General features: G+C 51.9%; 1 non-coding gene and 1 pseudogene across 1 annotated transcript; one reads left to right on the forward strand and one right to left on the reverse strand.

Moving 5' to 3' along the window:
* Window positions 1–1,199: 1,199 nt before the first annotated feature.
* LOC123782423 (epidermal growth factor-like protein 7 pseudogene) lies at window positions 1,200–2,156 on the reverse strand (annotated as a pseudogene).
* Window positions 2,157–6,385: 4,229 nt separating this feature from the next.
* Window positions 6,386–6,492, forward strand: LOC123782503 (U6 spliceosomal RNA). The gene has a single exon (XR_006776997.2). It is a non-coding gene; the product is annotated as a U6 spliceosomal RNA (small nuclear RNA).
* Window positions 6,493–9,568: the final 3,076 nt, after the last annotated feature.

The following is a 9,568-nucleotide window of genomic DNA, read 5'->3' on the forward strand; positions in this document are numbered from 1 at the left end:
AGTGGACATCAAGAGTAGGACACTCAACCAACTGAGCCATCCAGTTGCCCTGTAAAAAAAGAAAAAAAAGAAAAGGAAAAAATTAAGTAAAAAGAAGAAAATAGAGATTACATGTTACTTTACCCAGAGATAATTACTATTGATGGTTGGGTGATTTTCCTTCCTGATTTTTTTTTTTTTTTTAAAGTAGGCTCCCCAGCGTGGAGCCCAACTCGGGGCTTGAACTCATGACCCTGAGATCAAGACCTGAGCTGAAATCGAGTTGGATGCTTAACCGACGGAGCCACCCAGGTGCCCCTTCCTGATTTCTTTTTAATGCATGTGTCCCAGGGTGTTAAATGCAAGCGTCCTGTCATTTTGCCTCTAGAGGACAGGAACAAATGCCAAGGGCCACCCAGGCAGGGCGTGCCGAAGCATGGAGAAACTGGTTCTACCCTCATTAACCCATCACCCACCTCTTGTCATCATGGAGTGTGTGTGTGTTAGATAGACACAGATAGAGACACAGAGACAGAGGAGAGGCTGGCTGGAAGGGATTTCTTTTGGAGAGGATTATTGATTATTGTCTGTTCCCACTGCAACAATCCCCTCTACTCAGAAAGGAGGGATAAAGGTGTGTCTCCTCCTCTCTTTAGAGCAGGGGACTTGGAGACCACTTGACAAGTTTGAGATGTGCCTCAGGGGTCCACGGGCCAGAGAGAAAGGCGAGTCTAAGGCAACAGCCCCTCTTCTATCACCACGCTCTCCCCCCCCCCCGGCCCCTGGCAGAGAGCTTGTCATGCTGAATTGTGAGTGTCCACTGAGCTGTCTGCCTCCCCAGCTTGACCTGGAAACTTCTTTCAGACTGTCTGGGTCTTGTACCCACTGTCCCTGCAGAAAGCCTGGCACTTGGTCAATGCTTGATAAACGTTCTGGTGAACGGATGAAAGACTGACTAGAAAGCAGAAAGAACAAGGTTTTGGAGCCAGCCAGATCCAAGTTCAAATTCTGCCTCTGCCACTTTCCAGCTATGTTCTCTTTGGGGAAGTCGCATCATCTCTCTAACCTCATTTTCTCACTTGTAAAATGAAACTCATTGAGTATCTGTTCATTATGAAACAGAGCTTTTTTCCCCCGCCCTGAACCCTCATTTTATTCTGACACAGATCAGAGGTGCCCCCCAACACGCTGCCCAGCGAGCAGGACCCTCGTCCCTTCCCCCAGCCATAGGCCCACTGGTGGGGGTGCAGCGGTGCCAGCCAGCGCAATGGGCACGGGCTCTCAGTAGCCAGAGCCAGGGACCTGGGCCAGGCCTGTCACGGCTCCTTCTCACAGGAACACAACCCCAGCTGCTCCCCTAGGAAGGAGATCTACTCTCCCAGAGAGTCGATGCAGTCCAGCTGCTGGAAGGAGCCAGCCAGGAGGCTGCTGGGGTCAGGCAGCCTGCGCTCCGGGCCCCTCGAGGCCCGACTGTGCAGTGGGGCCGGCACCCGCTGCGGCTTCTGCTCCAGCACATCCGGTCTTGACTGAAGCCTCTGCACCACCTCTTCTACCGCACCGTCCGTTCCTGTCATGGGGTTTGGGGCTACCCTGGGAGTCCTTTACTTGGGCAGGCAGAGCACAGCGTCTGCGGATGGGCTGTGTCCTTCCCGACCCTGGAACCCGTGGTGTTGACGCAGTGCGGGGGACAGGTCCCCCCCTCCAGCACGGCATTCGTCCACGTCTGTCTGGCAGGTGTCGCCCTGCCATCCTGCAGGGTGGTGACAGTGGCCTGGCTGGACAGAGCTCCCTCTGGCATGGTGGCTGGCGTATTGCTGCTCCACAGGCCCTGGGGAGCCTGCTGGTCCTCTTCCAGCCTGGGCAGCTGGCGGAGCGAAGCCTGGGGGAGGCCGGCCCGGGGCTGTGGCGGTAGGCAGTCCTGTGGATGGTGCGGTAGGTGCTGCAGGCTCGGTACCATCACAGATGGTGAGGAAGGGTTGGTACATCTGCTGCATGAAAGACTCAGACTCAGAGGCCCTGGGAGCCCCGATGGCACACACCGTGCAGCCAGGCCAGTAGACAGGAGCAGGCCACACCAGGAGCAGCTCCCTGGACTCGCACACGGCCCGTGTCTGCGGGGAAGATGGCCTGGTCCTCAGGATGGCCACCGGAGCCAGGAGCACACTGAAACAGAGTTTTTAATGAAATGAGATCGAGCATTGGCACATAGTTGGTGTTCCAGCAATGACGAACGAATAAAGACACGGTAGTCTTAGAAACTGCAAACTGGTGGGGCCTCCTGAGAATTTCCCGTCTGAGTTGATACAGTGCTGGTATTTCCAGATCCTGGTTTCCTTCCCTGCTCCTTCCTCAGTCCCCACCGTCATCATCATCTTTCGCAGCACCAACAGCTGCTGATTGTATGGCAAGTTACAGAAATTCTATGACTTGGTCTCATGGAAATCCCACCAGAGTTCTGAGGTCTATATTATAATTCCCATTCCACAGATGGAACCTGGGCCTAGAGAGGGTGTATGACTTGCCCAAGGGCACAGAGATCTGAGACTTGAGGGCACTGCTTTTGGGCTTCCTTCGAGGAATTGATGTAACATATACCAGCACCCACTGTGTGCACGGTAAGTGCAGACATGTAAACAATTTCTTTTGCAGGGGGGCAATCGGCTGGCACGCAGGTCCAGTTCACTTTTTCTATCTCTACGGCTTTGGTCAAGTTCCTTCACTTCTCTGGGCCTTAATTTCTTCATCTGTAAAATGGGAACTAAGATGATAGTCTCATAGGAGACAGTGTCACGCTCTCAGTCAATCACTGCAGGGAAAACAGAGATAATGTATTTATGTGGCATAGCGTCTGGCACAAGTAGCTGGCTCTTCGTTATTGTCACCTAGATGTCAGCCAGGGGCCTCCTGACCCCCTGACATCTTCACAGGATGAGCCCAAGTACCTACAGCAAAACCCTCTCCAAGATGACTGCAAATCCCCGGGTGATTTGATTTCTCCGATCCAGCTCGGGCTTCGACCTGTACTGTCTTTGGTCAACGCTACACAAAAATCCATGTAAAACTTGGCCCCTTCCACTAGTTCCACAAACACCCCAGTCAAGGTAGCCTTAGTGAGTATCTGAGACTTTTATTTACGGTTTCCAGGGATGGGAGACAGGGAAGGGGATCACATCATAGCTACAAAAAAACCTCAGGGTGAACTAAACGTAACCTGGTTCCCAAGATGGCCTCAGCCTGCTCTTCTGCTTCCCTCCCCATTGTCCCCAGCCCCTTAGCCTTGGGACGGTTGCCATAGTTTGGCTATTGTCTCCAATTCTTTCTACCTAAGGAGCTCTCCAATTTCCATTCCAGGCATGATCCCGCTGTGTGAAGCCTTAGAGGTTGGGGGTGAGGGGCTGGGTGGCGGTAGTTGGCTTCCCCTCCTATCTCCCCCTCACCCACCGACCCCACCCCATAAGTAAAGCTCTACAGGGCGCTCCTCGGCCTTCAGGAAGCCCCCACAAGGATGGGAGGAAATATTTGCTATCATTCCTGGTAGTTGATGCTGGTGGGTGGGTGATTCTGGCTGGCTGGCTGGCTGCCAACACGCCTCCCCCATACTCCCCACCCTCGGTTTCCTGCCCATTTCCCAAACCCAGTCCTCCAGTTTTCTGGTAGATTCTCTTGAGCGCTTGGTAGCTTAAAACACCCCGTGTCGTTATAGGAACAAATTCAAATCCTAGTCTGCTTCCTTGTTGCCTCCACAGCAGCTGCCCCTCAGAGCTTCAAGAGCAAACCTTCACCTTCAACAGCTTTTCAAAGTATTTTTCCAAAGAAAGACATTCTCTTCCCTAGGACAGGAGGTCACGCGCTGAGGATCTAGGGATCTGGTCTGCAGGGATGTTTTTAAAAAAATCAAATCAACATTTAAAAATTGAGAGATTACACATGAAAATCTGGATTTGTGCCTTTTCTTGTCAACTCATAATATCTGGCATCATCTGACATTCCCCCCAAGGAGCATGGTGGCCTGAATGGAGAGCAGGGTCCCTGCCCTTTAAGACAGGTTTTTCTTATGCCCTCACCCAATGGCCTTATTTCTTCTGCTTGATCCCTGCACGCTTCCAACTTTGTGACCTTTGCTAAAGGGCGTTTCTGGACGGTCTCCACCCTCCACTGCATTATTGCAATCAGATTGGGTCTATGAATTTGCTAGGTTCGCAAAGGGCACACTAGGCAGAAAATACAGCAACAGCAGTCACTTAAGCATGCAAGCGGTGACTGTTCCTGGAAAGGCAAAGGGTCCCGAGGGACTGGGTCTCTGGTGCGAGGGGGCAGTGGGGCTGGAAAGGGTTAAGCTGGGGCTTGGTTCTGAAGGGCCTTAATGCTCTCTTACAGGACACCGGGAGCCAGTGTGGGGTTCATAGCAGGGGCACCGCATGAGGTGTGCGTAGGACAAAAGCTGGGAAGCTCGTGGGCAGGATGGATTGTAACCCTCCCATCCGCCCCCCCCCGCCCCCCCCCCCCGGCTATCCCCGCAGAAAGCCCAGCGAGGGGCTAAGGCAGTGGTCCAGGAGAGCCAGGGATGCTGCGGCCAGGCGCGCGACAGCGGCGGTGGGAATGCCCGGGGGCGGGGGGGGGGGTGGCAAGGGAGGGATTCCAGAGACTGCGTTGCCCAGGAATGGATGGGTACGCTTGACCTTGACGGAAAACACTTGTAGGCGCTGCGGCTGCAAAGTGCTCGCCTCCTCCCCTTCCCCACCCCCACGCCGCTGCAGACTGCGGCGGAATCCCCGGCCCCGCGCCTCTGCGGCACGCGAGGGGCGGGGGCGGCAGGGTGGCGGGGATGCCCGTCTTCCCTGGAAGGCCGGAAAAGGGGGTGGGGAAGGAGGCCGGTCACGTGGCGCCGCCACCAGGCGCAGCCCGATTGGTGGTCCCGCAGCTGCTCCTGCCCGGCTGCTCGGGTTTCCAGGCCTGGAGCAGCCCCTCCCGCGTTCCCCTCGGAGGGGATGCTCTGGCCCAGCGCAGGGCAGGGTAGGGCGGGGGCCGAGCTCCCCCTGCCCTGTAAAACGCTGCCAGGTGCCTGGCTTCTCGCCGCGATCCTCACTGCAGCTGAGGTCTGATCATTGTCTCCGTGAACACATCCCTTCGCTTCTCTCCTGCCTTGCGCCATCTGTCCCCCTTCCTACCGCGCTACCTGAAGGCCAGCTTTGTCAGGACTGGCTGAAGCAGGTTTCTGTTACTTGCCAGGATCTTGCAGCTTTGGGCACATCAGTTAACCTGGCTGGAAGCGGGGAAGATTCAAACACCATTGTGGAAAAAATCTGATAGCCATGTCCGTCTTGCTGTCCCCCATCAAATCTATGACTGAAACCTATTAAATTTACCTCCACAATATTTCTTAAACCTCAATATCTAGTATTTTCCCTCAGCATTTATCCCGATTGGCACCTGTATATTTGTGATCTTTTTTGTACCGTAGGCTCCATGAGAACCAGGACCTCGTCTTTTTGCTCATCATTGTATCACCAACACAGTACTGGCACACAGTAGGTGCTTGATAAATGTTTCTTAAGTGAATAGATGCATGGCGAGTCCTGTGCTAGGTATTAGGTGTGGAGGGGGACACAGATGTTAAGATGAGACCCACAGTTCTATCCTCAAGAGGTCATCTAGGTAACAAACATGCCCTGAGCGGGGCTGGTGCACAAGATGAGTAAGACACCATTTCTACTACCTTCCTCCCTCATCTGGAGGGATCACACAAGACCAACCTAGACAATAAGACTCTGGTATGAGAGGGTCAAGTGTGGGAGTATACAATGACTCTAGAGTCAGATGAGTCCAGAGTTTAGAATCGAATGATCTGGCTTCCCAGGCCGGCTTTGCCTCCTTCTGGCTGGATGACCACAAGTCTCTTCCCTCTCTGAGGCTCCATCTTTTCATCTTAAAAACGGGAGATAACAGTACTGTCTAAAAGGGCTGAGAGATACGAACAAGATAAATGAAATCACTAAGTGCCAGGGTGTACAATGGTGCTGGGCGTAGGTGGGTGACCATGTCTCCTACTTTGCCCAGAACAGGGCAGCTGACACCTGTTGAACCAGGGCAATTAATCATAGCAGTTGCTTTCATTCTCAGAAGTGTCCTGGTTTGCACAGTAAATTATGTGGTCATCCTAGTAATAGATGTGACACTAGAGTTATCCCCATTGTGCCCTGGAGACACAAAGGTGGGAGGGTGCGGGGCTAACTGGAGGAAGGGGGGTGGGACTATGGAAATGAGCTTGGAAGTATGCATGTGATTACGCCAAGTGAAGAGAGATAGGAAAGGCATAACAGGCAGAGGGACCAGCATTTGCAAAGGAGACGAAACTTGGTAATTGGGGCATGTTTAGATAACATCAAGAAGGCCCAGTGGTGCCCGCATGCCCGCTTTGGCAGCACATACACTGAAATTGGAACAATACAGAGAAGATTAGCATGACCCCTGCGCAAGGATGACATGCAAATTTGTAAAGTGTTCCATTTTTTAGGGGGCGCGTGGCTGGCTCAGTTGGTAGAGCATGTGACTTTTGATCTTGGGGTCATGAATTCAATCCCCGTGTTGGGTGTAGAGATTACTTTAAAAAAAAAAAAAAAAGAAAAGGCCAAGTGGCTCTATTCTAAGAGGCATGGAAGGAGATGGGGCTGACAGTGGGAACTGTAGAAGGCATTGACATGAGCTGGTGGCATCACAAAAGAGAGCAATTGAGGAGCTGGGGCCAGAGTCCAGGCAAGAGACATAACAAGGCCTGTAGCCGGGTAAGGTTCTGTAAGCACTTGAGAGGTAAACTGGACTTGGATGTGGGGGTTGGAGAGCAGGTCAGGGGCAGGAGAACTTCCAGGTGAATGGGGAGGCCATTCACTGAAGCAGGTGGGGAGAAGGGAGGGCTAGGAAACCCAGAGACAGGAGGTGACCCAGATTCGACTTGTGACATTCACCACTCTTGATCCAGAGGACAAGAGTAGGGGTCATAAGAGGTAGAGGTCACTTCTGAGGCCAGGGGAAGGAGCTGGGGCCCAGTCAGTATTCAGGTGACATCTGATTGAAATTAGTTTTCAGAGCAACCTTGAAAGGCAAGAGAAAGCTCAAAAATAGAGCCTCAAGTAAAGAAAGAGCAGATTTTGCAGACCGGCTTGGTTCCTACAGTGCCCCAGTACCCAACAGAATAAAAGCTGAGGTCCTGGTGCTCAAGGCTTCTGGTGACCTGGCCCCAACCTATCTCTGGTGAAGGGTTCATATTTCACTTGGTCATGTTTGGCCCCTCCCTTCTTCTGGAAACACAAGAATTGCTCCTCTCCTGGTCCAACCATATGGTCCAGGTGGGATCTATCAATTTTGACACCCCCTTCCCCCTGATTAAGGGTGTGAGTCAGCATGTGACCAAGCCTGGTCAATCAGAATCTTCCTGAAGGATTTGGGGGATTTGGAACAAAGGGAAGAGAATTTCTCATCTCTCTGGTGAGGAAGCTAGGAGGCATGAGCTGGGGATTGCTGTTGGGCACAGTTCCAGCCTGGAGAGGCAAGTGGTCTGAAAAACCAAAAGTAGGGAGCAGAGAGGGCTATTGTTTCATAGGTACAGGGTTTCAGTCTGAGAGAGAAAGAAGTTCTGGAGAGGGATGGTGGTGAAAGTTGCACAAACAATGTGAATCTACTTAATGTCACTGAATCACACACTTCAGATTGGTTACAATGGTATTTTATGTAATGTACGCTTTACCACAATTCAAAGAAGAAGAAGGAGGGGAAGGAGGACGAAGAGCTGCCAGGCAGACAAGCAAAGTTGAAAGCTGGAGGAGGGCAGGTGGCTCCCAGGTGTAGCTGGTCCTTGGGCCCAGGTGCTGTAGTACTTGTCTCCAAGGGTTGCATGAGCCAAAAAACATACTCTTTTGGCATAGGCTAGTTCATGTTGGGCTCCTTTTCCTCGCATCTGCTGGAGTCCTAACACAAAAACCTTCCATTCTCTCTTCTCTCTCACATCCTTTCAGACATTCTCTACTCCTGTCACACCCTGCTGCCCACACTTCCTCAGACCAGTCCTGTGTCTCCTCCTGGGCCTCTCCTCCGGGCTCCCTCTGTCCCTTCCCCTACTTACAAGTGTCAACTCCTACTCATCCTTGGAGACCCAGCTCAAAGGGCTCTTCCTCAGAAAGCCATCCCTGACCACAAGGCTTGCCACGCCTTCCTCCGTACGTGCCTTCCTTTTTGTACATGTCTTTGTCATCTAGTATCCCAATGACCTGCTTACTTGTCTGTAACCCTCATCAGGCTACGTTGTTCATCTCCATGACCCTTGTGTCTGACAAACAGCCTAGCACAAAGTATCCCAAATGTTTACTGAACGGGTGAATAGATGAGTAAGAATCCTTCTTTCTCTCATGCCATCTCCCTGAGTCACTACTCAGTTTCTACCAAGTGGGGACATGGAAAAAAAAAAACAACGTGGGAGGAATTGCTTTAGTCCCTCGATTCAAGGGTGATGGATCCAGGAGGGAAGAAAACCCAGTAGCAATGGGGCCATTGCGAAGTTCAGTGGCATTTATGAGAAATCAGCTTTCTGCCAAATCACTGACGGTGGCAGCTTTGAGCTGAGGCAGTTTGTTTGGGTGCCAGTGCCAAGACAAGCAAACATTCAGCGTGTTGAGCTTTTCAGCAAGCTTGGATTCTGACAGCTGCACAGGGAGAAGCACCTAAAAGCCATCTGGGCCTGCCTGGAATCAGGGGTCCCCATCTCCTTCAACACAATCTGACCCAAGGAACAAGGCAGCCCTCTCCTCCACCCTTCGTCCCCACTCTGGGCACACACCTTCTCGAAGGGGGCCCTGCAGCTGATCAGGACATTTGGCACTAAGGATAGAGTAAAAAATAACGACAGGGAACTGTGGCTTTGATCATATTGCTTACTAACTAGTCCATGGCTCCCCTCTACAATCCCCTGCCTCCCTTGCAGGTCGATTCGGCTCGTATGACAAATTCCAGGTAATAGTCTGAAGGGAAGTAATGAGTGCCATTACCAGGCTGGAGTATTTAATTGTCAGTGTGCAACCTTCCAGCAACCTTTCCCTTATTGAGGCTATCCTGAAAGCCTTGTGTGGAGGGTGTGGAGGTGAGGATGGAAGAGCCTGGACCTCTGAGTTACCCAGTGGAACAGAGGATATGGATCTTCACAAGTGCCTTGATCCGTATCAGGCGTTGCTTGGGTGAGAAAAAATAGACCATTGTTATGTAAGCCATTGAGCTATTTGGGCTGTTTGTTACCACAGCAAAGCCTTGCCTATTCTGACCAATAGATAGAAAATAATTGTTTTAGCCATCCAGTATCAAACCTCCTTCTTTGAGGAGGACATTCCCCCTCCTTATGGTTTTGCCATATCCAGTGGTCACTTCTCTATTCTTTCCTGATTTCTCAGCAGCATTTGTCACAACTGACCACTCCCCCCCGGAAACATTTTATCTTGGTGTCTGTGACATCACACCTGCCTGGTTTTTCTCCTCTCACAGCCCCTGTTTCTTAGTTCCCTTTGCTGGCTCCTCTTCCACTGTTTCACCTCAAAAGTTTGAAGTTCCT

The sequence above is a fragment of the Ursus americanus genome, chromosome 33, assembly GCF_024610735.1.
Source record: "Ursus americanus isolate L20-20 chromosome 33, mUrsAme1.1.p, whole genome shotgun sequence".
NCBI lineage: Eukaryota > Metazoa > Chordata > Mammalia > Carnivora > Ursidae > Ursus > Ursus americanus.